A 23,465-nucleotide genomic window follows, 5' to 3' on the forward strand; every position below is an offset into this window, starting at 1 on the left:
AAATAAGAACTGCTGTACAAGGTCCTGTTGATGAAACTAAAGCTTTGATCATCAACCTCCCATGGACAACTGTACTGAGCAATGTGAAGGAAGTAGTGACATTCCTCTTTTCAACTTCTTGATTTACTGAGGCTGTGAGCAACACTGGAGAGTCTCCGAGTCAGTGATTTGCCTAAAGGCATGCATTGGGAGCTCCAAGTACAGGCAGACAGGAATGGGCAACAGAAAACTGGTAGAGGAAGGGGAGGAGGGAGAATAAAATGTAAATGTATAGAAGATAACAAAACACATTAATTGCTAAATAGTATCTCACTTTTTTTTTTTTTTGGCAAATAGTAATGGTTATGGTTTTATAGCAGGCTAATTATTTAAAGAGTTTGCAAATCCAGAACTATTAAGAGGATCTAGAAGTGTTCACTGGAAGAATCTGCCTATTGGTAGGCCTAAGATTTAACTAGCATCATTAGCCTGTCTAGCCAATTTCAGGTAGGAAAAAATCAGTTTGACCTTTTCCTTCCCACCCCTGTTGACTTTCACAAGAGTAAAATTTGCTGTTGATGTAGGACTTAGTTTCCTTTTTCTGCTTGTTTGTCCTTTTGGGAAATGGAAGCATAAAAGTAACAAAAAATGAAGTTTTAAAAGCTAAAGGTGTTGATACAATTCACACAAATGAGGATAAGCTATGATTAGCAGGAAAATAGCTGTGGGATCTTTGCAAGAAATGGGAGGGGTTTATATACCCCATTAAAATGTAAAATAGGCATAACGTCTGCTTTCATTTACAGTGTGGGGCACACTGCTGTAGCCCTGGGGCATGTTGGAATAATTGTTGAGGAGGTAGACAAGACAATTTATTTGGGTAAGATATGATGTCTCCTGTGCAAAAAATTACATGGTAGTCCAAGCCAGCCAGGCAGGATAGGTATATTTAATGTCTTGTATAAACAGCTTTCTAAATTCTTGTAGTTTTCTTTCATATACATGTGCTGGAGATAGCACTGAACTTTAAGCCTATTACAGACTTTTTTGTCATATTCATTCTTGATGAGTAAGCAGAATGTTGTTATGGTAGGGAAAATCAAATTGAATTATCCATTCTGTATACAATTTTTCCATGAATATGAAAGTTGATAAGGCTTTTGTTGGAAGGGTCATATTTAAGTCATCATCTTTTTATTTAGAACTTAGTTTCCGGAAGTATGGAATGCTTTTTGGTGCAAATATAAGAGCAATGCTGACTAATCAGTGGTTTGAGCATACTTGGTCTATAGAACACTTCTTGCAAAGCAAATAACTGTTCTCAGCATTTGCTATTCTTTTGAAGCTGATGAGTACTTGAGCTGGTACTTATAAGTTGGTTCTTATTAATTTTATCAAAGTAATTTGAAACTTAACTGTTCATTTATCATACTACGGAAATCCAGCTTCGGTATCCTGACAAATGGCTGGTTTTCTGTTTTGGTGGGAGCCCCTCAGGGAGGTAATTACAAGCCTTCAGTTTTCAGTTGCAGAGGAAGGTTGCTTTTTCAGCTGGCACTTCTCCTTTAGTTACTAATGATGAATTGAAGTTGAGTCTTTAAAAAACATAGTACATTTCCTAATGTATACAAAAAAGTTAGTTGATACTTTCCATGTGAGCCAATGTTAAGAAGTGGTTTGCTAAGAGTATGACTTTGTCAAACAGTTTAGCTGAAAGCAGAATGAGTTGGGAAGCTTTGTTTTGGCCTATCATGAGGTGTGCAAAAGTGTTGAGAGCTTCTTGCTTGCTTTACTTGATGTCAAGTTAAACATTCTGGGGCAAGTGGTTTCAGACAGTATAGTATTTCCAAAGATTTTTATTTTCCCATCTGTCTAAAGGAGTGAGAATAGTTCTGTGTTGACTGAGAAAGTTGGGACTGTTCAGCGTGGAGAAGAAAAGGCTGCGTGGAGACCTCATAGCAGCCTTATAGTATCTGAAGGGGGCGTATAGGGATGCTGGGGAGGGACTCTTCATTAGGGACTGTAGTAATAGGACAAGGGGTAATGGGTTAAAACTTAAACAGGGGAAGTTTAGATTGAATATAAGGAGGAAATTCTTTCCTGTCAGAGTGGTGAGGCACTGGAATAGGTTGCCCAAGGAGGTTGTGAATGCTCCATCCCTGGCAGTGTTCAAGGCCAGGTTGGATGATGCCTTGGGTGATATGGTTTAGAGCGAGGTGTCCCTGCCCATGGCAGGGGGGTTGGAACTTGATGATCTTATGGTCCTTTCCAACCCTAACTATTCTATGATTCTAACAAAAGTGGTAGATTGATATTTTTATTGCTTTATATTTAACGGTATTTTTAAAATGTGCCTTCTTTCACTTTGATGCTTGCTGAAGTGTTCATAACATAACATACCTGCTATCAGGTAAAATGTCATAGTTCTTTCTATATCCTGACCTTCCTTTCAACATAGCAGATACGTAGCCTATTTGTTACATTATTTTATCTTTAGTAAGTTTGGTTTTAGGAGTTGATTAGAAATTTAAACATTCAGAATGTTTTCTTATCGCTTCCTAAGTTTTGATGTACCCTAGGATGAACTTCTATATGGAAGATTTCTGTTTCATTCCTTTCTAGAACATTCAAACGAGAATTATTCCTCAACCCTGAACCAGACAGGTGTTTTAGGGAAACAAGAATTTATACAGTTGATGTCTTTGCAGGTACTGAGAATGCTAGATGGTTGAATTTATATTTTAATAGCTATTAGAGTTTTACAGTAGTTGAAGTTTTTCATATCCTGAAGCATTCTGCCAGGTATTGGATTAATAATCCTTCTCTCATGATATTATGATGTAATTCACAATATCCCTGGTGCATCTGCTAGAGAGGTGTTTATAAATTGAGACAGAAAACAGATACATAATAATTTCTTGGGGGGAAAAACCCACCCAACAACCAAAAACCAGCCAAAGCCAAACTCCAAAAAGCAATTAGAGAAAACAGAAGACGTAATTATCACATAAAAGGCCTGTTGAGATTTAGTGTAAGAGCAACAGCACTTCTCAAAATTTAAGAATTAGGTTGTTAGTTCCATGAGTATGCCAGTCTGCCACTGCTGCTGAAGTAAACAGTCTTTTCCTGGCTATTCTTTCCCTTCCTTAGGCACGTGTGGTGACATAGATTGCAAAATTGTTTGGATTGTAGCACATGCTAAATTAGCTCTAACCTGTACCCAAATGTGATGTTGTCAGAACAGAGTGTGGGGATAAAAGCAAATGCTTGGGGAGTAGGGGATTATGCATTACTTGAGCTGCAGTACTGATTTTCAGTATTCTTGATTTTTTTTGGTTTTTTTGCTACTTGACTTTAGGCATGATGTATATGTAAACTTCCTACCTTGTTTCCTGCATAGCGACCTGTCTTCTGAGTTTGAGCTTGGAAAAAGAAAGGCACTGCTAATAGCTGACTGACTCAGCAGTCAGTAAACTGAGTGAAACAGGGTATTTCTAGGGAGAAGCCTTAAGTTTTGCAGCATGATTTGGGTAACTGCTGGATTGCTGCACTGCCAAAGGCTGCATTAAAACAGCAGTGCTTTTTTTAGAAAAGCTAATTCATTGGTTTATTGTTTCAGTTTCCTCATCCTTGTTATGACAGTGTTAATAGCGCTCAGTATTCTGTTTCGACTAACTGTTACTGATTTTACAAAAAGGGACAAGAAAGAAGTTAGGATCCGCATTACAAACCAAATCCATTGTTTTGGAAACTTGATAACGTAACGTTTCCTGTGTTCCTTTGTGGTAAACAGAACTTCCTGAAATAGGGGCCATTATCTCACCTGAAGCCAGAAAATGTTTGCCTGCTTGGAAGAATGGAAGAATTTCTTGTTTAGGGATCTTCCTACTCTTGCAAATGAGAAATGATAGTCATTTGTCAGCTCAGCCAAATTTCGGATACTGTTGCAAGCAGCAGAGCTTTGCCTGGAGGCAGATGAAGATATTCGAAATGAGGATTTCTGTGGGAGGGTTAGTATTTGTGTATGAAGACATATGCTCAATCAAGCAGTTTGTTGGTTTAGGGTATCTATTCTCTCATTGACACTGACAGACAGTTTTAGTGAAATGCTTTAAATCTGGCAGAAGGCAGCAAACGATTCCCTCTTGTGTATTTCCCTCACCACAAAATTTTTGTTTTAAATCAAGCATATTTTCAAAGAACTGAGTCCCAGGCCATGCTTTTTTTCCTAGGGGAGGTTCTACATGTTACTGCTGTGCTCTAGGCTAATTTTTTCTGAAGGTTTGCCTTTATGTGCTGTGAACTTACTGTTTCCCAAGTTAAAGTCCTCCTAATAAGCAGTGTGTCATTGTGGACTTTGGAGTTATGGTATGCTTGTTCAACTTTTAAACAGCTGCCTCTAATATTTCCATTACTCACTGGGGGATTAATGTTGTAATGCGTGATAATACAGGGCTTCGTAAAAGCTGGTGGGCAAGAATAGGATTTTCTCATTTTCCTCTTTGATTAACAACTGCTAATTACATGTTGGAAGAGAATACTTCCTATTTGTTTTGTGACAGTTTTTTATGGTTACATTTGGCTCCTAAGTTAGTAAATACATAAACAGCCTTACTTAGCTCTGTATACAGCTATAAATTATTTTGTTTGGAGTAAGGAGTCTAAAATCTTTTGCAATGGAGGTATAGAGCTGAATAGGCAGTAGACTATCACTCATGCCAGGGTGCTGAAAGAAATGATTTCTCAATGTCTAAAGAGACATAATTAGATGCTTGAAGGAGTGGTTTTACTTTGGGGATTTTCTACCACTTAGCACTTTGTTTATTATCTTCACAGGAAAATACTGTATCACGGAGATCCTTTATAAATGTTGAGGAGCATTGTGTAAATTTGACATTTGCTATTACAGTTTTACCACTGATTTATTTCAAGTACTGCCTGTTGTGAATGGCAAGTCTTAAGATCTTGCTTAGATTCCCTTCCCCCCACTTTTTTCACTTTAAGTTATATGTTGTGATTTAAGCCCAGTACCACTCAGCTGTTTGCTCCACTCCCCCAGTGCACACTATGATACTGTATGTATGTGTGATCTCCAAAAAAGCTATGGCTTTCTTTAGAAGTAGTATAATTTTGTAGTTCCCTTTCTCTTCATATAGGGCAGAGTTGCTGCAATTTTATTGTCCCACAGTTTCCTGTTGCCACTTGCAGACTGATTTCTTAGCTTTTGGAAGGCTGAGGTTGTGATCCTTTAAGCATCATTAAAGCAGCATGTTTGAATATCCATGATTTTGTATCACTCTGATCATCTCCAAGGTAATGAGAAGTATTTGTAGTTACCTCACTCTTTATATTTCCATTAAAAATTATCAGTGGAAATGGAGAAACTTGGTATGACATTAACTTGCTTATGTTGTTTTTTCCCCCCCTAGACTCTGTTGTCCCGAACTTTCCCACTGTAATCTTTCCTGCTGTTTGGGTTTTTTGTAACAGATAAAAATTGAGAGGTTACAGATTATTCAGTTAAGTATTACACCTGAGGAAATAGCAGGCAGCTTTCCTAAAGCACTGTGCTCACTGTTAAAGAAAGCATTGATCATCATAGGGCATGTATTTTTACTCAGTGTTTATGGGGGCAACTGATTGATTTAAATGCAGTTACTTATTTTATACATTTTGTACTCATAACTAAATAGGATTTTTTCTCCTCAGTAGGTAGGTCTGAGAACGTTTTCTGTTGAGTCAGGGAAGACTAGGAAAGGTTAAACAGAAAGCATTGCCCTTCTCAGTTGAAGGGATCCTGTATCTGTTTGCCAGTGTTAATGTCATGTACACATTTTCTGGCAAAGAACAATACTCTGGAAGTGGAAGTTGAGCCACATTCATAAAAATTAAGAAATCCACTTTGTGTGTGTACCTGTGCACACCCACACATGCACACGGCTGTATATGTAGCTGGGGTTAATGCCAGCTGGCATACTGGAGGGGGTTGCTGATTCTGCTGAATTGCTGCTGCCTGGTTTAAGGCTGTTACCATACTTGCATTTTTTTTCTGAGGAAGATGACTACTTGAGCTGTTATTGTAAGCAGCAGTTATCTGATGTCTCCTGAGCCTCATGTGACTTGTGGTGAAGAGTTGTCCAAGTCAGTACTTTGTATACAGGAAATGCATTCTCTTCAATGTCAGGGATGTGCATCTGCTGTTGAGCCCACCTGAGCTCTTGTGAGAAGGGGGAGAGAAGACAAGGAGAGCTGAAACTGTAGCAGCATAGTATAGAAAGATGGAGATCTTGAGAAAGAAGTACAGCTCAGTCCTTCAGCAGCCCATTACAATAGAGATATTACTGGAAAACTAAATTACCCCCTCTTTATAAACAAACAAAACAAACAGAAAACTTGTGGTTGACCCTAAATCTTATTGTTTTGACTTCTGCATTCCTTCATAGCAAGTGCTTTGTCAACTGAAGGAGCTGAGAGGTGTCTAATGCATTTTGCACTGTGTCTCACATCCTCCATACGAATCCGTGCTGGTTGCTTTGCATACTTGCAAAACAACGAGGGTAGTGTTTCCTAGTGGTTGAAGAGAAGGTGCAGAGGGTGTCTGCCAGCTCTCAACGGTCAACACGCTCTTTGTTGATAGTCCCACTGAGGGCAAGCATACCCAGACTGTTGACGCTCTATGCTCATACTTAAGGCTGATGTACCTTAACGCTGTCAAAAGAAACTGCATATGCTGTTTGCTTTACTAATGTTTTTGAATCATGATAATTAAGAAAGACTTCTGTTGTCTTTACAGACCCGTAGTGCTATTCCTGATTTGCAAATAATTTGTTTTTTGTCTTTGTGGAAAGCAGTTGTGAAGGTACAAAAGATGGCTTTTTTCCTTTGAGTTGTGCAGTGCTGCATAGGTACTGTTTGAATTATGAATAAGGTATTTCTTACAGTCCAAAGAAATACAGTAATGGTCCTGATTACGATAGTAGACACTTTACTGTTGAGAGCAGTAGATTGCCTTGTATATTTATTTTTTTCTTATGCTTTTCAGCAGTGTAGTACTCTCAAGCAAAGTGAAAATGAGCTTTGATGCAGTCTTGATTTGGTGGTAGGAGGGTGCATTTTACAGCTGAATTCTAAAAATAATATTTACTTAAAAAAAGGTTCAATTACTTTTGGTCTCTTTCATACACTGCTACTGTTGGCTTGTTTTGTTTTGAGTCAGTGTCCCCAGAAGACAGAAGGAGGCAGGCGGCCTGTGAGATGGAGGCACTGTTGCACTGTTTGCATGGCTGTACTTGCCAGAATCATTGATTGGTGACCAACCTATTGGTGAAGGCCAAGAAAAGGAAGAGTATAAACTTTAGATGTCAGTCTGATTGAAATAACTGTTACCTTGATGATTTTATTTTTTTTTTGTAAGTTTTGGGGGAATAGTATGATAGCATGTATTTTACATCTGTTAAACACATACCTATGCTTATGGTTTTGCTAATTGCATTAAAATGATGTCTATGAAACCTTTTTTCCTTTGATAAGTTGCATGCAGGAAAAACATCTTTGGATTGCCTCCATTAAGAAAGATTTATTCAAATTATTATTTCCCTTGCTGCCTTGCTATATCGGATAAAGCCTTGGAGACTTATGGAATAAAACTGTCATGGTTTTGTTGTGTGTTTTGGATTTTTTACATATTGTTGGTTGCTTCAAGACCAACGGGTAGAAGATGTGGTTTTCTCAGTGTTATACATCTGTTTTCCTGGAGTTTCATAGCAAGCTAGTAATATTTTGTCCTTGTCATGCTTTCCTGCTCAGTCTGATATTTCTGACCCTGTGCAGGATTATGCACCTAGACTGAGCTTGTACTAAAATAAACTGAAGAAATGGAGTTGGCCGCATACATTCTGGCAGCTGTATGATTTTTGTGTTTGTGGGCAGGTGTGTTACTGAATAAACAGAAATTGACTGTACAGATTGGGAATATCATGCATGACTAAAAATCATAAAGTCAATCCATACTGTATTTAGGAAGAGGTGAAAGTAGTAAGTGGGTTAAAGAGTGACAATTAGGAACAGATATGTCATTGTGTATAGATAGATCTACACAGTTATTGCTGTTATTAACATTAAATGTGTCAGAAGGAAGGTCTCTGAATAAGGGGAATGCAAATATTGAGACTAATCAAATATTGAGATGCTTGAAAACGAGACAGTTATATTTTGCACTCTACAAAAATGCGGCTGTAAATCGGTCGGTATGTCAGAATAGCTAGCTAAAATGTTTATGTGAAAATAAAGACTCGGAGTATTTGATTCTCCTGAAAATTCAATTTTCAAAGAAACAATTCTTTGTTGTTAGGTACCACTTTTATACAAAGCTAAGGCACCCACTGTGCAGCAGGTCTGGTGCTTGTGATGACAGAATGGTGGTAATGGAGTATAAAATAGGACAGTAAAAACTATTGACAGTGGAGATCTCTGCCTAGATTATCCTCATCTAACTTTCATCCTGTGAAATACTTGTTGATGTGAGAACTTCTTAACAGAAGCTGCTTGGATTCCAAATGCCAAAATCCCAGCTCCAACAACTTCATTTGAAGTCAGTAGGCCATTTGTATGCATGGTTTAAAGCTGAAGTAGTCTTCAGTCTAAATTGTGTAGTAGTAGTGTGAGCATTGAAAGCTAATGGCTACTGGTAGCCTTAATCTCTTGTAACTGCTATGGCAGCAGATGCTTTCTTATTATTTTTTTCACCTATGTATTTTGTTACCAGTGTCCAGGTCTGCTAATCCGCTTGCCTGTCCACACCAGCAGTGTGTGTAGGTTATTACTTTTTTTCTGGGTTACTTTGAATTTATATCAAGAAAATAAAAAGGCACAGTGCAACTTCTTGACCTTGATTTGTTTTGCTTGTTTCTAGCTTTAATAGCTTTTGTTTTGAGTTGGAAATGTGAGAAAATCACCAGCTAGTTCTATATGCATACTGTGACTTAATTTTTGTTCTTGACAGGATGTAATGGAAAATCCAGCTAGAGTAGAAACATAGTAAAGAGCTGTAGTTACAGGTAAGACAGTCCTCTCTTTAAACACGCAGTTTAGGGGAAGCAGATTTGGAAGCTTTATTATGAAGATCAGAAATGCATAATCAAGCCGATCTAACATCCTCTACAACAGGAAGCTTGCGGACTGGAGAAAGCCACATGTGATACTCTTACAGAGCAAGCTAAGGAAACATGGCCTAGATAAAAAAAGCTATTTTAGGATATGTGTAAAATCATTATGTTAACAGCAGACGGTTTTATTTTTCAGTAGTTCACTTTCAGCAAGAGAAAGCATACTTGTATGGGAGTTTGTGCAGTTGTTTCAGCTTACTATTCTTGTTCAGGAACTGGGTAATGGATTAACATATAGTTCTGGAATATGAAGACAAGATGTGTTTGGAAGCAGATGCAGGTACACAAAGTGGTAATGGCAGTGCAGAAGAATCTTGACTGCTGGAAAGATGGCCTGAAAGAATAGGATATGATTTTGAAGAGTAAGTGAAATGCTTTATATTTAGCATAAAAATAAAAAATAGAGAAAAAGTGTTTAAATTGCTCCTCCTACCCTATTCCCTACCCTGTAGGGCAAGCCATGGATTATAAAATGAGAGTAACAATGCAGCATTGTTCAGAAAGGTTTGTGTGTATATCTTGGCATGAGTAAATGGTGGTATAATCTGAAGGGATGTAGAGTTGAATCTGCTCTGTTCTGTGCTGTAACGTTAAAGTACTGTATCAGTTTGGCCATTGTATTTCAAGAAAGATGTAGGCACAGTTAATTTGCCTCAGGAGGGTAATGGAAATGACTAGTGATTTAGAGAAGATGGTATGTGCAAAAGGAATGATTGAATTAGTATTTTTGTAACCCAAGGAAAAGATCAAGGGAAATTATAAGCTTTTAAGTGTGTAGCAGTTCACTACAAAAAAGTGAACATCTGCCCTTGGTAGATGTGCCTTGCTTACTAATGGCAATATAGATCATTCTCTGTGTGTCCTGCTCTCATTGTTCACTTTTTATATGTTTTATAAGAGCTGTTTCTGTCCAGTGTCTGGTTTTAGGATTCTTTGAAGAAACATGTAAATTAGCGAAATTACTAAAGTATGGATTTCCTCTAACCAGAGGGATGTATATATGGATACTTCAGTTAAAACTGCTGTGCAGATAGAAGAAAACTTGATCTCAGATTTGCCAGCCACTTAGCCAGTAATGAACTAGATTCCTCATCTAAAAAAATGGATCGTGTTCCACACTTCTGTGAGGCTCCTGAGTTTTACTGGGAAAAGTGATACTAAAAATAGCTAATTTAACATAAGGACCACTGATTTTATTTTGTGTGTATTGCATGTTATAGTGCAAAGTGTAGAACCTAGTCGGATATATCCTAGAAGTTTGTGTTTAACCTTCTTGAGGGCTGTGACTAATTTGCTTTGGTAAAGGCAGTTAGATCTCTTCAGAATTATGTCCTGATTTCTTAATATTTAACATTTTCAGAAAGGTAACAACGAGTTAGGTTTTGTACTGGGTATGTCCTGGATCATTGTGTGAATCCATATTTTTCTGGCCCTTTGAGATGTCCCCATTTTATTTTTTTTTTCCTTCCAGGTTTGGTAAAAATTGTTATTATTTCCGGGAGATCCTTAGCCAGTTATAATTCAGACTGTAAGCCACTTCTGCGGGTATAAAACTGCTTACTATACCTGTTCTATCAGTATGCATTATCACTAGTTTGGTAATCTATCCTCAAACGGAGAACAAAACTAGGAACTGAGATATTTCCCCTTTCCTCTTTGATATGCAAAAAAAAAAGTGAAACTACCAAGTGTTGCGCTTCACCTGCCTTGCTGCTGGGGTAATATTTTGTTTCAGAATCACCAGTTGACAAACATCTTTTCTAGTACTGCCAATCTTTGCTTTCCTTACCATGTATTTCCTCCATACTGTCATGTTATCATAGTGTCAGCATCTCCCTTGTATGTAATTTTTCATCTGGACAGGCAATGCATAAAGCTAACTGGTAGAGCAGTAAACTTGAAAAACTTAGTAGGCTCATATATAATACAGCAAATGCAACACACAAGCTCATAACATATGGCAAATATGACTTCACTGTAGTCAAGTTAGAATTACATTAAAAATGGGAAAAATCTGCTTTCTTTTCTCTTATGGTATTTTGTTTACTTTAAAGCTGCTTAGAATTTCCTTCACTTATTGCTGTACAAACTGGGTAAAGAAAGCTTTGAAGGTATTCATTCAGTATTGCTAACATTTTAACAGATAACACTTGAAAAGGCTCAGGCATCATTTTCAGGTGACACTTTTGTTTTTAGAAGTGAAGAATATATTACTTAAGCATCACGTCTGTGTTAGTTTAATAACACTTTTTTTTTCCCCCCACTAAAGTTCTCATTATAAATGCTAATGTTTAACTTGTGGGGAAGAGATGAAAGAATGTAACAAACTCCCACCTCTATAAACTAGAATATATGTATATATGGGGAAAATTTGGTCTGAAAGAATAGAAAGAATGATCATCTGGGGAGCTGCTCATGTGAATGTGTGCCATTGAGGAGGGTGTTTTTTCCCTTATCCCAAACAATTCATAGTTTGTTGTGCTAAGTGTTGATGATTGGATAGAGAGCGACATATATAGAACTCAAAAATAGATAACTGCTTACTTGGGAGGACAGGCAGTCCTCCCACTTAAATCATATCATCTGAAAGGCTAAAAAATTTTGATGACTTGTTCCACCTCTCCACTCTATCCTGCATATGTTGTTTTCCTCACAGGCTTAGTTCACTGCCTCTTTTTAGAAGCAGTCTTTTGGCTCTTTCTCCCTTGGACAGGATTTTTGATTTTTGAAGTCTTAAATGCTGGGAAAACTTTCCTCCCCTTCATTTCCACCTCAGGTTCTGCCAGAACTGAGTCTAGAACTTATTTGGATTTCTGTTTTTCTTCTAGGACAACCTTAAGACCTTGTGGATGGAAGACCTCTTCTGCTTCTACGATCACGTCAGAATGGCCTAGGCCAGTCTGTTGCTCTGTGGTTGCTTGCACAGACACTCTACAGCAATGTGTTGGGATTTTGACACCAGTGCTAGTGGACCATCCAGATGGCTGTAAACCTGCAGAAGAGGTTAGTATGAAATGTGATCCAGGAATTTTTAACATTTTGGTCAGGTCTTTCTGCTTTGGGTGTACCTTAGAGAAAAGGGACCACTTAGAGATTACATGTGTACTACTTTATCACTGCATTGGGTTTGTATGGCAAGGTTTTGGTAGTCAGAAGGTGCAGGGGTGGCCTCTCTGAGAAGCTGCTGGAAGTTTCCCTATGTGTGGTAGAGCCAATGCCGGCTGACTCCAAGACGGACCCTCTGCTGGCCAAGGCTGAGCCCATCGGCAGTGGGACAACATCATTAAGAAGGGTGAAAAGTTAGTGTGCAGCATCGACAGCAGCCCGAGAGAGGAATGAGGCTGTGTGGGAGAAGCAGCTCTGCAAACACTCAGGTCCGTGCAGCAGGAGGGGAGGAGATGCTCCAGGTGCTGGAGCAGAGATTCCCCTGCAGCTCATGGTGCAGACCATGGTGGGTCAGGCTGTGCCCTGGCAGCCCATGGAGGTCCATGGTGGAGCAGATACCCACCAGCACACCATGCAAAGAAGAAGTTTGGTGTGTTGGAATAAGAGAGAAGATGGACTAGCAGTTACTTACACAGTCTGTTGGTGAATTTTTAGTCATTGTCTAACCGTGTGGTATGGCTTCTCAGGCATGTCTACTCTCTCTTGTTGTAAAGATTCTGTTATTTTCAGAGAAGTTGAAAATCTTTCAGGAGAGTAGTTTTAAATGCATTGGAGCACAGACTTCTAAAAGAGGCTTTAAAAAATATCTGATTTAATTTAAAAACTATTAGAAGCTGTACTCTCCAATTAATGTATATGAATTTACAAAGCAGTTCCATCACGTTCCCTTTTTTAATGTTTTCTGACAGATTAACCTTTTTTTTTTTTTTAATGGTGATGTGTTTCTCTCTTGGCTTCTAGTCAGATATGAATTTTGAATTGTAAAATAGCTTAAGTTGCTACCTTCAAAAACAATGTGTCAAATTAAGTACATTAGCTGGTTTTTACAAGGTGCCTGACAACTTCTGGAAGAAATTGGCAAAGTAATAAGCACCTAAGTATTTGAAGAAACTTAATTTAGTGAAGTCTAATATATCTCTGCCATACCTAATGTTCTACTGATGGTTTCCTCTATTCAACTATGCAGAAAATTGTTAGTATCAGTCTTACAGGTAACCAGGGGGAAAAAAATGAATTCTTTCAAGAAATAATCTTTCAGCTTTAAATTCCATATCACACTTTTCAGATTTCTCTGGGCTGCTGCACAGTACAACAAGTAAATTCTAAATTTTATTTACTTCTTTCTCTCACTGATGCAACACCTGTATCTTGATATGGCTATTTTATTTAAACTTGCCAAACCTTTTCCACATTAGGAGAAAACTTACGAATTAAGCCAGATGGAAAACCTTTTTTGGAAGCTGTAAGAGTATAGTATTGAAATTTAACAAGAGTAAATCTGCCATTTTCCTTCTAAAGTATTGACAAATAAAATCCAGCAACATTTGAGAAACATTCATTACAGAATGCTGAAAATGTAGGGTTTTCTTATGAAAATTAATTTATTTAAGTACTTCTCATGATTTAAGTGAAAATATTTTTTGTAGTTTTATTGAGTTTCATTTTTCTAGCATTTTCTTCTACAAATGAGCTGAAAACATAATAGTTTAAAAAAAAAAAGATTTTTGCAGCTGTTTAGAAAACAGGATTGCTGTTTGCTGTAGAAATAAACTTATAATAGTTTCCATTATGCATTTTGATTGAATGTGAACTTGAGCGTCTTTGTTTTATTTAATTTTTTGTTGAAGTTGGAAGTTGGGAGGAGTGCTCAGTTTAACCTTTGGAAATACGAGCAGTGCATCTGATTTGGGCATAAATGCTGTGATTACAGTGACTTGATATAGTGACCCAACAGCTTCTTTAAAGTTATATCCTCCTGTTTGATGTAGACCTTTTTCTTTCTCATTATATTTTCTTTCATTGGTAATGGAATGGATTTTATAGTGGTATGTCCAGAATAAAAAAAAACCAAACAAAAAACAACAACAAAAAAAAAAAAAAACTAGAAAACCAAGATGTTCTTTGTCATACTTGGTTGGATTTAAATACAACATGTTCTTGCTTTCCATGTTCAGCAAGTTTCAGCAAACTAAGTTTAAGTAGTGGATTTTTTCTTTTTTTTTCCTTGCTGAAGTGTTTGGAAGTACTGTTCCAGTGAACATGAAGAGGTTTAAAATGTTTACTGTAGTATCAGAGATGAGTCTAAGAAAAGTCTTAGTGTAGCCAATGTTTAATTTGGATATACTGGCAAATGAGTCTTGGTCTCTAAATATTTTTTTTTTTCCATCAAACTTGTGTTAATCTTTCATGGCTATTCAGTTGGGCTTTCTGTTTGCCTACTAATCTAGCTCTTTCATATATTCATACTAGAAGAGACTGCTAATATAAGAATGGTTTAATTTATTTGCATTAGGAGTGGCTTATGACCTGGGCAGATCAAACTGAGCTCTCTCCCGTACACTTAATGAAATACGGAAGCTCTGCCTGCTGATAATGTATAACAACCTAGGCAAACATCTGTGGTCAATTACAATTTCTGTGCTTAGGTCCATCATTTAAAATTGTTTACCTTTACAGTTACAGAAGGACATTCAGTGAACAGGTGAATACTGTGTGCATCGTATTTTTTCATCATATTGGTAGATGTATATTTCTTAGATGGGGGTGGGGGGGGGTGGTGTCATCATTCCTCCTCTTTTTGCTACATAGTCTTGATTCCAGCAGCAGCAGCTGATTACTTTATTCATCCTCTCTCTACTTTACCTGTTATCTTAATTTTTGTCTGCATGGTAGCAACCTAGGAGATGTAGATGTAAGAGCAATGGGGGAAGGAGAGTGCATCTGCTTCCATCCTGTGTGGAACAGAATTTGTCCTGACTGAGAATTAAGGATAATTTGCTTGTTTCACTATCAAAGGGAAAAATGTAGTTAAAGAGTGAGTAGACCTGTATTGTAAAAATGTTCCTCAATGTGAAAGTGGCATTTGCAACAGTACAAGAAGGACAGTACTGGTACATCTGTAGATTCTTTTGTGCTATCACAGATATCACAGGTTCTTAAGCATATAAACCCCTGTAGCTCAGTTGAAGTCTGAATTCTAGAGTTTAAGCTCTGGTTGTGTGGAAATATCAGTACCAGAGCTGAAGACCAAGATGCCATGGGGAGAAAGGAAGTAGTCAGGACCTTTAGTCATGAAGAAGAGCCATTGCTGTATTGGGCTGATTGCAAACTGTTTAGCAACTTCTCCTTTTCAGTTTCTTCTTTCCTGTCCAGTCTTGCAAGTGATCCCAAGTTCTGAAGAATTTCCGGAACTCTGCTTTATTATTCTGCCTATTTAGCTTTTTATCTGGCAGTTTTGGGGTTTTTTTCTTCTTACTTACCTAATCAAAGTAAAACCCAGAATGCAAGCATTGCCTACTCTAGAATGGGGATAGGGTTTCCCAGCTTTCCAGCTGGGATTAAATGTTCAGTCTGCCTGACTCTAGTTTGTTGGGGTTTTTTTTATGCTATGTGTACATTTGCATGAATTGACAATGGAAGTAAAGAACTTAAAAGCATGGTACTTCTCAGGCTTATGTTTTCAGAGATTGCTGGGAAGACAGAATTAAGAAAAAATCTAAAGCAAGTAAGTATGAGTAAGAGGGAAAGTGAAGGATGGATGTGAAGAATCTTATCCGTAGTGCAATATTGCATGTGTTAATTAAGTACTAAACAGTTAGCAGAAGTTACCTGCTGAGCAAGCAGCTTTGCGATGTGACAACAGACTTCATGTGTTAATGTATGTTTAAGAACTATGTGGCCTGTCTGAATAAATATAGCTATTTGCTTTCTGTATAGAATTTATATTTGCATATGGATACAGCAAAGGGGCACAAGTTTCATGAGAAACGTTGCAACAGTGTCATGAATGTGTCACAAAGTTGACGTGCTAGCTTTTCTTTTTTAATACATATCTGATCAGGCTTTTCTTTCTAGAGAAGGAGAAACAAACATATGTTCTGAATTTTATTTTTTTTTTCCTATACTAGGTTTTTTGGATGCAGATCTGATGTTTTCTCTGTATTTCAAAAAATGTTTCACCCTGCAAAACTGCTGAGCTACTTTTGGTTAGAATTTTGGAGTTTCCCTGGATGTGGTGGGCTGTGTGAGATTCTTAGATTTGTTTTTTTTTTTTTAACTGTCTGCAGCATCACTGCTAAAGGGATAGGAAGTAAAAATTGTTAACAAACCTTTGAGTTCTTTACCATTATTCACCCTTATTTTGCCAAATTATATTTACTAATTCTTTAAGTCTTCATGTTTAGTCATATGCGTTATCTAATTCAGCCTGCATTTGATTTGTCAGCAGGTCTTGTAGTTACTTAAGGCAGAATTCGGCAAGCTTCTCTAGGACAAGCACGCAGTATGGTCCCAATATGTAACATCAATTTTTCTGTACCTGTGTTGTTTTCAAAGCTTTCCTTCTAGAGCACTTAAAGTTTAGTATTGTCCACATATATTGAAGGCAGAGAAAAAAACGTCCTTTGAACATACCTGGTGTTTCTTCAGCTTCCCCTTCTGTCATTTGGGTTTTGTTTTTTCTTTTTTTAATTTACAGTAGGAAGTTTTCAGGATTCAAGGCTTCTGCAGCTACTCACGTAAGGATGGTTGAATCTGTTCACTGCAACTTACTGTTTCCAGAAATCTCCTTTATAATCTTTAATTAGCTTACTCTGCTTTTCTTTAATTCAAATTCCTGCCCATTTGTGATTCATCCTTAATTATGACTATTTGACTGTGTAATTTTCTGCTGTCTTTAAAACTGTTTGAAGAATTAATGAACAATTTTATTCTACTCTAGCTTTTGGCTCTGATACATACCTAAAAAATAATCAGAAGCAGTATGAAGGCTGGGTGTTTTAGAACACTTCAGACTTAGCTTACAAGATTGTAACAATGATTCCTAACGTGAGGAAGGTTTCAAGAATGTCTTGTAAAAGATTTATGCACTTCATTGTTCACAGTCGTAGGTCTTTGTCTATGAAAAACGTATAACTAGCTTGGTGATAGTGAATTCGTCTGACTTTTAAGTAGTTAAAGATTTTTCCTTGAGATTTGTAATTCTTTAATCACAGAATGGTTACGATTGGAAGGGACCCTGCTATGGACAGGGATACCCTCCACTTTGACAAGGTTGTTCAAAGCCCTGTCCAGCTGACACCTGAATTGCTAGTTCTCTTCTAACTTCTATCCTCATAGCAGGAGTAGAGAGTAAATTCCAGCCCCCTTTCTGTGTTCATCAGTGCTTCCAGGAAGGATCGCCTTATTTCGTCAAAATGCTTCAAAAGCAAATGCTACCTGACATTTGTAAATGCTTTCTGACATGTGCAGACTGAAGAAGGTATCACCTGCAGAAAATTCTATTGAGTATTTGACACATCTGCATGAAGAATGATCTATTGATAAGGATAGTATTCATTTTAGTTCAGTTTTAGCTGGCAAAAACCAAGTTTGCAGTTTGACACTTTAATGTGGAACTTTAAAAAAAAAATTGAAACTAAATTTTATTTTTCTGGACTATGCAGAAACATTATAAGGGAAGATGGAAAATGTGAGCCTTGAATATAGAACAGCTTTCTGTGTTTTTACTTTCATATAGCCTTACCTAGTGCATATGATTTCTTAAAGAAGGTTGCTAACAATAGTAAATTAATTTTGCTCAGCAGGAATTTTAACAGAAGTCCTGTCATCTAGTCTGCTCTATTTATAGCTCATCTTCCACCTGCCATATGATTTAAAATAGTCTTTGGAATGTGTGACTTCTTGATAATTAGAAATTCTTGACTGCTTGCAGGATTTGGTCTTAGTGAACATATGCTTTGTAAGGCCAAGTGATGCTGCTTTTGGCTAGAAGCTTTCATGCTGTGTTGCATCAAGTCACAAGCCTAAGCATCTAAAATATGTGGAGGTGTTTACAGGTTTTGCTGGAGACAGCAAATAGTACACTAATAGCTTAATCTGTACAACTTTGACACTATCAAGTTGTAATACACATCTTGTGTGGTTCAGCTTTTTATTTCCTTAAAGAGCATTGGAACTGGCATTTAGCTCTGATAGGGAAGCTTGGTTTTAAAAAACCTTCTGGGTAGTGGTGAGCTTGCAAGATCTGTAGTTCACGTGACAAAAATTCATTTTCTTGAGGAAATGGGAGAGGTTCACTCTGCTAGTCATGTAGTGTTGGGGTTGGAAGACCAGCTAACACAGCTCTCCAGTGATTTATTAAAAGACTGGAGTCAGTTTATAACTCTGGGATGCTGATTGGCAGGAGTGTTTCTGCACTGAAAAAGCTAAGTGCTTGGTCACCAACTGTGGATCTTCCAAAAAAAAAAAAAAAAAAAAAAATTCACCTCAGCCTCCTAGGCCTCTGTAAAGGGTAGCAGAAGGCTCTAATAGGTCTTACTGATGTATCTCAGCCATTAATTATGGTTTATTGGGGCTTTATGAGCTTAGTGCATTGCTAGCATCTTGCTGCTTTTAATAACAAAAGCTTTTCAGTTGTCAATTGCTCATTGTCTTCGTGCTGCCTGTGATACTCAGTGATGAAAATACTGTCTGTGTCTTCTAGGTGGCTTTTACTCTAAGTCAGGCACACTTAGCAGCCCTCCCAGAGTACGTACGTGTACCAAGTAGCTATGGCTTTGAAGAAGAATGTTTGCTCTCTTTCAGCATCTGAGATGTCAGTAGCTCAATTTAAGACTTCAGTTGTTTCAGGAAAAGAAATAGCTGTCTACTGTCTTATAAATTTGCTTTCCGAAAAGGATTGCCTGTTCTGTAGCTGTTAGGAGAGGCAATATCTGCTGTTCAGTGTAAGAAAGAAAAGATTTGAATAATGGTGATTTGAACTTACCTGCCAGTACTGTAATACCCAGTAAGTTAATGCCTGGGCAAAAACTTTCTGCTGTTGCCTTCAAGGTATTATGTACGTGTATTCATTTTTTTATATATTGTAATTAAATTTGTCTGAGGATGTACTTTTAATATTTGAAGGTGTACTATAGAAAGATGTATAGGTTTTTTTTGTATAGGATTGGTAATACTAGGTAATGTATACTGATTGTTTGTTAGGCATAATAGAAGCATATTTTAAATCTCAAAGCAGTTGAGAGAATGGAAATGTCTGCAGGATCCATGAGTAAGTGTCTATTTTTAGGTAATTTTCATTCATCTTGAAGGGCAGACAGAAAAATGAAATTGTTGCCTCAGTCATTCGAAAGCTACCTTAAAGTCATGGAAGAATAGGTGTCTAGTGAATCTCAGCTGTTTATATGACAGCGGTAGTCTTTATACTTTTATTGTATTCTTGGTTTCCAAATTTTAGCTGTCCTCTTGAGTCCTTTGTAATATTCACAGTGATATTCTGATACGGAATATTTTGTCTCCCTCCTGGATCAGTTTATTCTTTTTCTTGTATAGAAAGAATGGTTGTAAAAATGAATGTAAAGCAAAAATCTGTTGATTAAATTGGTTTTGAACTTTTATTTGATTAAAACGTTGTTCATCTGGTCCTTTGAAACCTTGCCCATTTCAGTTTTTTCCTGCAAACAGGATAGGGCTTTCTTAAAGTCACTTTAAGAAGCATGGTCTACAGCTGGAATAAAAACCCAAGAAAGCCTTTTAGAGACTTTAATTTGAGGAGTTCTGTAAATAATCATTCATTTTATTCTCAAACAGTACATTGGGAGAATTTGGCATTAGGGGAATCCATGAGCATTCATGTTTGGTTTCAGGTGAGTTTTGGGTTTTTTTTTTACTTCAAAAAGGCCAACTGAAAGCCCAAACCTGACACCTTTTCCCCTCCCTTCTCCCCGCCCTCCTTCCTCTCTTCCCCAAACACTAAGCTGGTATGGAGTTGTTTTATGACAAAGATTTGGCATCTGAGTTTGCTTCTGGAAGCAATTAGCTTAGGCCTTTTCATTTGTATTCATTACTCTTGTATGAATTCTGGGCTGGAGGAGTGGGAGTAGGAAGGACTGCCTTGATCACTGTGTCCAGTCACCTGCAGCGGTCTCTTATAAATCCACAAGGCTCTGCTCTGAAACATATTTGCTGAATACACAGCTCTCCCTCTGCCCTTCCCTTGTGAAATGCTGATGCACCATACAGTGGTTTCTGGTTTTATGTTTAAGGAGAACACTTAAGTGATACATCCAAAAATGTAATTGGCCTTTTATCCATGACTGGGTGACAGTGGCATCTCACTGTTGTCACCCTTGTGAGCCTTTGCTTTATTGAAACTCTTCAGCTGATAGCAGTTACATACTCCAAGCATACTATTGAACATATTTTATTAAATGCCACCTTGATTCTGTTATTCTTGTCCACAAACCCATCTTGTTTCCTACCTTATCACTTGTTCCTTTTTAACAGCAATAGGTCTAAGATTGCCCATCTAGATCTAGCACCAAGATTGCTAAAGACAATAGTTGCTGGATTATCAAAGGTGCATCCTCATTTGCTTACTGAGGTTTTTTTATAAGCCTTTACATTCTTTCTTATAATCATCTTACTTGTGCACATTATTTTTTGTATTCATCCTGATCTTCCTCACTTTAAATAACAACTTTCCTTGTGGGAGCTGTATTTAAAACATTTTGCACTGCCTGACAGCAGTAACTTTAAAGTCAGTTATAGACTGAAAAAAATTTATGCTGTTCTAATTTAATCAAAATTGCATTGCTTTTTATTCAACCTCTGATCTAATTATATCCCTGACTATTCAGTGAGTCTGTTCTAGAAATATTTGCAGTATTTATATAGTATATTAATTACTACATTAACGTATGTTATGTTAAAACACTATTAATATACTTTATTTTATTAAGCTAACTATATATGTCCGGACAACTTGCTGTCCTTCTGAATATCCTTGCGTTTTTGCCTTTTTCAGGTAGCATGTGTAGTAAATTTCCAGAGTCCTATCACACTTTGAAATGTCACATGGCAGTTCTTTCTGGGCCCTATAGAAGGGATTACACAAGCCGTCCTGGTTTTACCAGACTAGGTGATCCCAGCTGGTTTTATTTCATCTTGGGTTTAATTATTCTGTGTCCTTGTCCCTGTTGCAATTAATTTTCATATATTTCATCTTTATTAAATAGTATAATTAATATTTGGGCCATACTAGGTCATTATTAATATGAAAATTAGATTTTTCATTTGAGTGGTGCTGGTTAGGGAGAGAATCAAGGACTGTAGTAGTGGGAGCTACTTGAAAATGTTGACCAAAGGCCTGCTTATTTTCTTGGAAAAGTTTAAGGAGATTTAATCAAGATGGTACATACTGCTTTTACAAACTCATGTGGGAAATTGTTAAGCACTAATCTGCAAAATGGTAAACTGTTTTCAGAAGTTAAATGTTAGTAGTTCAGATAGTTTTCTGAAAAGTATGGGTAGCAAAATAGCAATATCGTCAATTTTCTTACAGTAACTGAAAGAGCTTGTTTTTGATATTGTTTCTACTCAATTTAGAAATGTTATTTCCTTACTATGTGTCTGTAGTAGTTAGTTAACCATGCAGGTTTAGAGGGTAATTGAAAACTTCAGATAAGGTCCTTTCCAACCCAAGCTATTCTATGATTTTACATCAGAAGAATCAGAGGTTCAAGTGCACAGTGACTTAGTTCCATTTGATTATAAACAGTCTGACAAAACTGGATGGAGTACGTAGCTGTTCAGTTTCTGGTATTGCTTTCTATGTGATTGGTTGGATTTTCTTTTTACAAGAGCTTCTACTTTTATAAGCATATTTATGCATGCTTATTTATCTGAAGGGAACCAGTATCATGAACCAGTAACTTCTGCTTTGTGTAGGAAGTTCATCTTTGGTTTTCAAATGTAATCAGCTACTTCTATGTTTCTGTTTTATTCTTGATTCATTCTGAGGCATACCAGTTTTAGAAACAAAATGGATAGTTTTTTTTCCAAATGTTCAATTTTAAAAATTGATTTCTGCATTGAAACTAGATTTCTGATGAATTAAAAGTGTATTCTTCCCGCACAGAGCACAGAGAATAGAAATTAATTTTACTGACCTACATGTTTCATATTTTCCTGAATTGTTAATGCTGTTAATGAATTGTTTTCATACTGCTCAGACTAGTATGATGTTTTCTCTCATCATTTCTTCAGAACTTACTGTTGCTGAATTACACTGAACAAATGACTTCTGAATGCTAAAACCTTTAAAAATCCATCAAACCAGTGTAGCCCAATAAAGAGTATTTCTCTTGCATTAACGTCTGAGCAGAAGAGGGTACTGGCATTGTCAAGCTCATGAATATCCTCTTTGTCTGATGAAATTTACCAGATGTGTTCATGCTTCTGTGATGACTACCTGTTTTCCACAGGTGATGGGTTGACCTTCTGATTTGAATAGCGCTTTTTTTTTTCCACTTTTGCTTTTATAGCATTGAAACTACGTGATGCTTTGTTTCTCCTCAGACCTGTTTACTGATGAGCTGATGGAAATGATGAGCATTGCGCAAACAAGCGCTAAAGACAGTTTAACAGAGCGCACCAACCAAAAAGCAAAGCCAACCCAGAACAGCCAAACCCAAGCAAAAAAAAATCCCCAAAGCAGACCACAAACAACCACCCAAAAAAACCTCAACAAAACAACCAAAACAAAATGTCATCACAGTAGCAAATTATTTTGAAACATGATTCTAGTGTTGGTATCACTTCTGGTTTCAGATATAGACATATTCAACCGGATAAGTTTCATTAATAGTTCAGATATATGAAGTTTTAGTCAGTGCTCACATGACAACTTACATTTGCTTCAATTTTTAGAAGTTTAATATGTGCAAAATCCATAAAAATGCCTAATATGTTACCTTAGAATATGCCAGTCTTTTCCCCATCTCTACTATGTAGACTGAGAAGCTGAAAAATCAATTTCACGTAGGCCATCAATCTTCTCTTAGATGCTGTTTAGTTAATTACTTTCCATTTTTTAAAAATTGATATTAATAACTTAGAAATAGCAAATGTTGTGTCAAGATTTTAGTGAGCCCTTACTTTGTGCCAAATTTTCTTTATTTATATCTGAAAGTTTGGAAAGCAAACTTTGCATCAGCTTTGTCTGTTTGCATGCCACATCCAGTGTAGAATCCTGATTTAGTTGAATAATGGCAATGAAGTACTTTGTGAAGTCTTGTTAGAAAGCCGTATTGAAGACTGATCGCTAATATCAACAAAGATGAAGTTGGTCCAAAGATAAAAATGACTCAATAGTCG

The 23,465-nt window shown here is 37.0% G+C and overlaps 1 protein-coding gene across 1 annotated transcript in view; it reads left to right on the top strand.

Moving 5' to 3' along the window:
- The window catches only part of GALNT1 (polypeptide N-acetylgalactosaminyltransferase 1), an 84,726-nt gene that overhangs the window by 13,534 nt on the left and 47,727 nt on the right, over nt 1–23,465 (top strand). The window contains exon 2 of the mRNA XM_061369582.1: nt 11,972–12,146. The gene's annotated coding sequence lies outside the window, so the exon portion shown is untranslated. The remainder of the gene's footprint in view (nt 1–11,971; nt 12,147–23,465) is intronic.

The sequence above is a fragment of the Neopsephotus bourkii genome, unplaced genomic scaffold, assembly GCF_033783945.1.
Source record: "Neopsephotus bourkii isolate Nb327-2 ecotype Australia unplaced genomic scaffold, CSIRO-AGI_Nbou_v1 NB_1508, whole genome shotgun sequence".
Lineage (NCBI taxonomy): Eukaryota > Metazoa > Chordata > Aves > Psittaciformes > Psittacidae > Neopsephotus > Neopsephotus bourkii.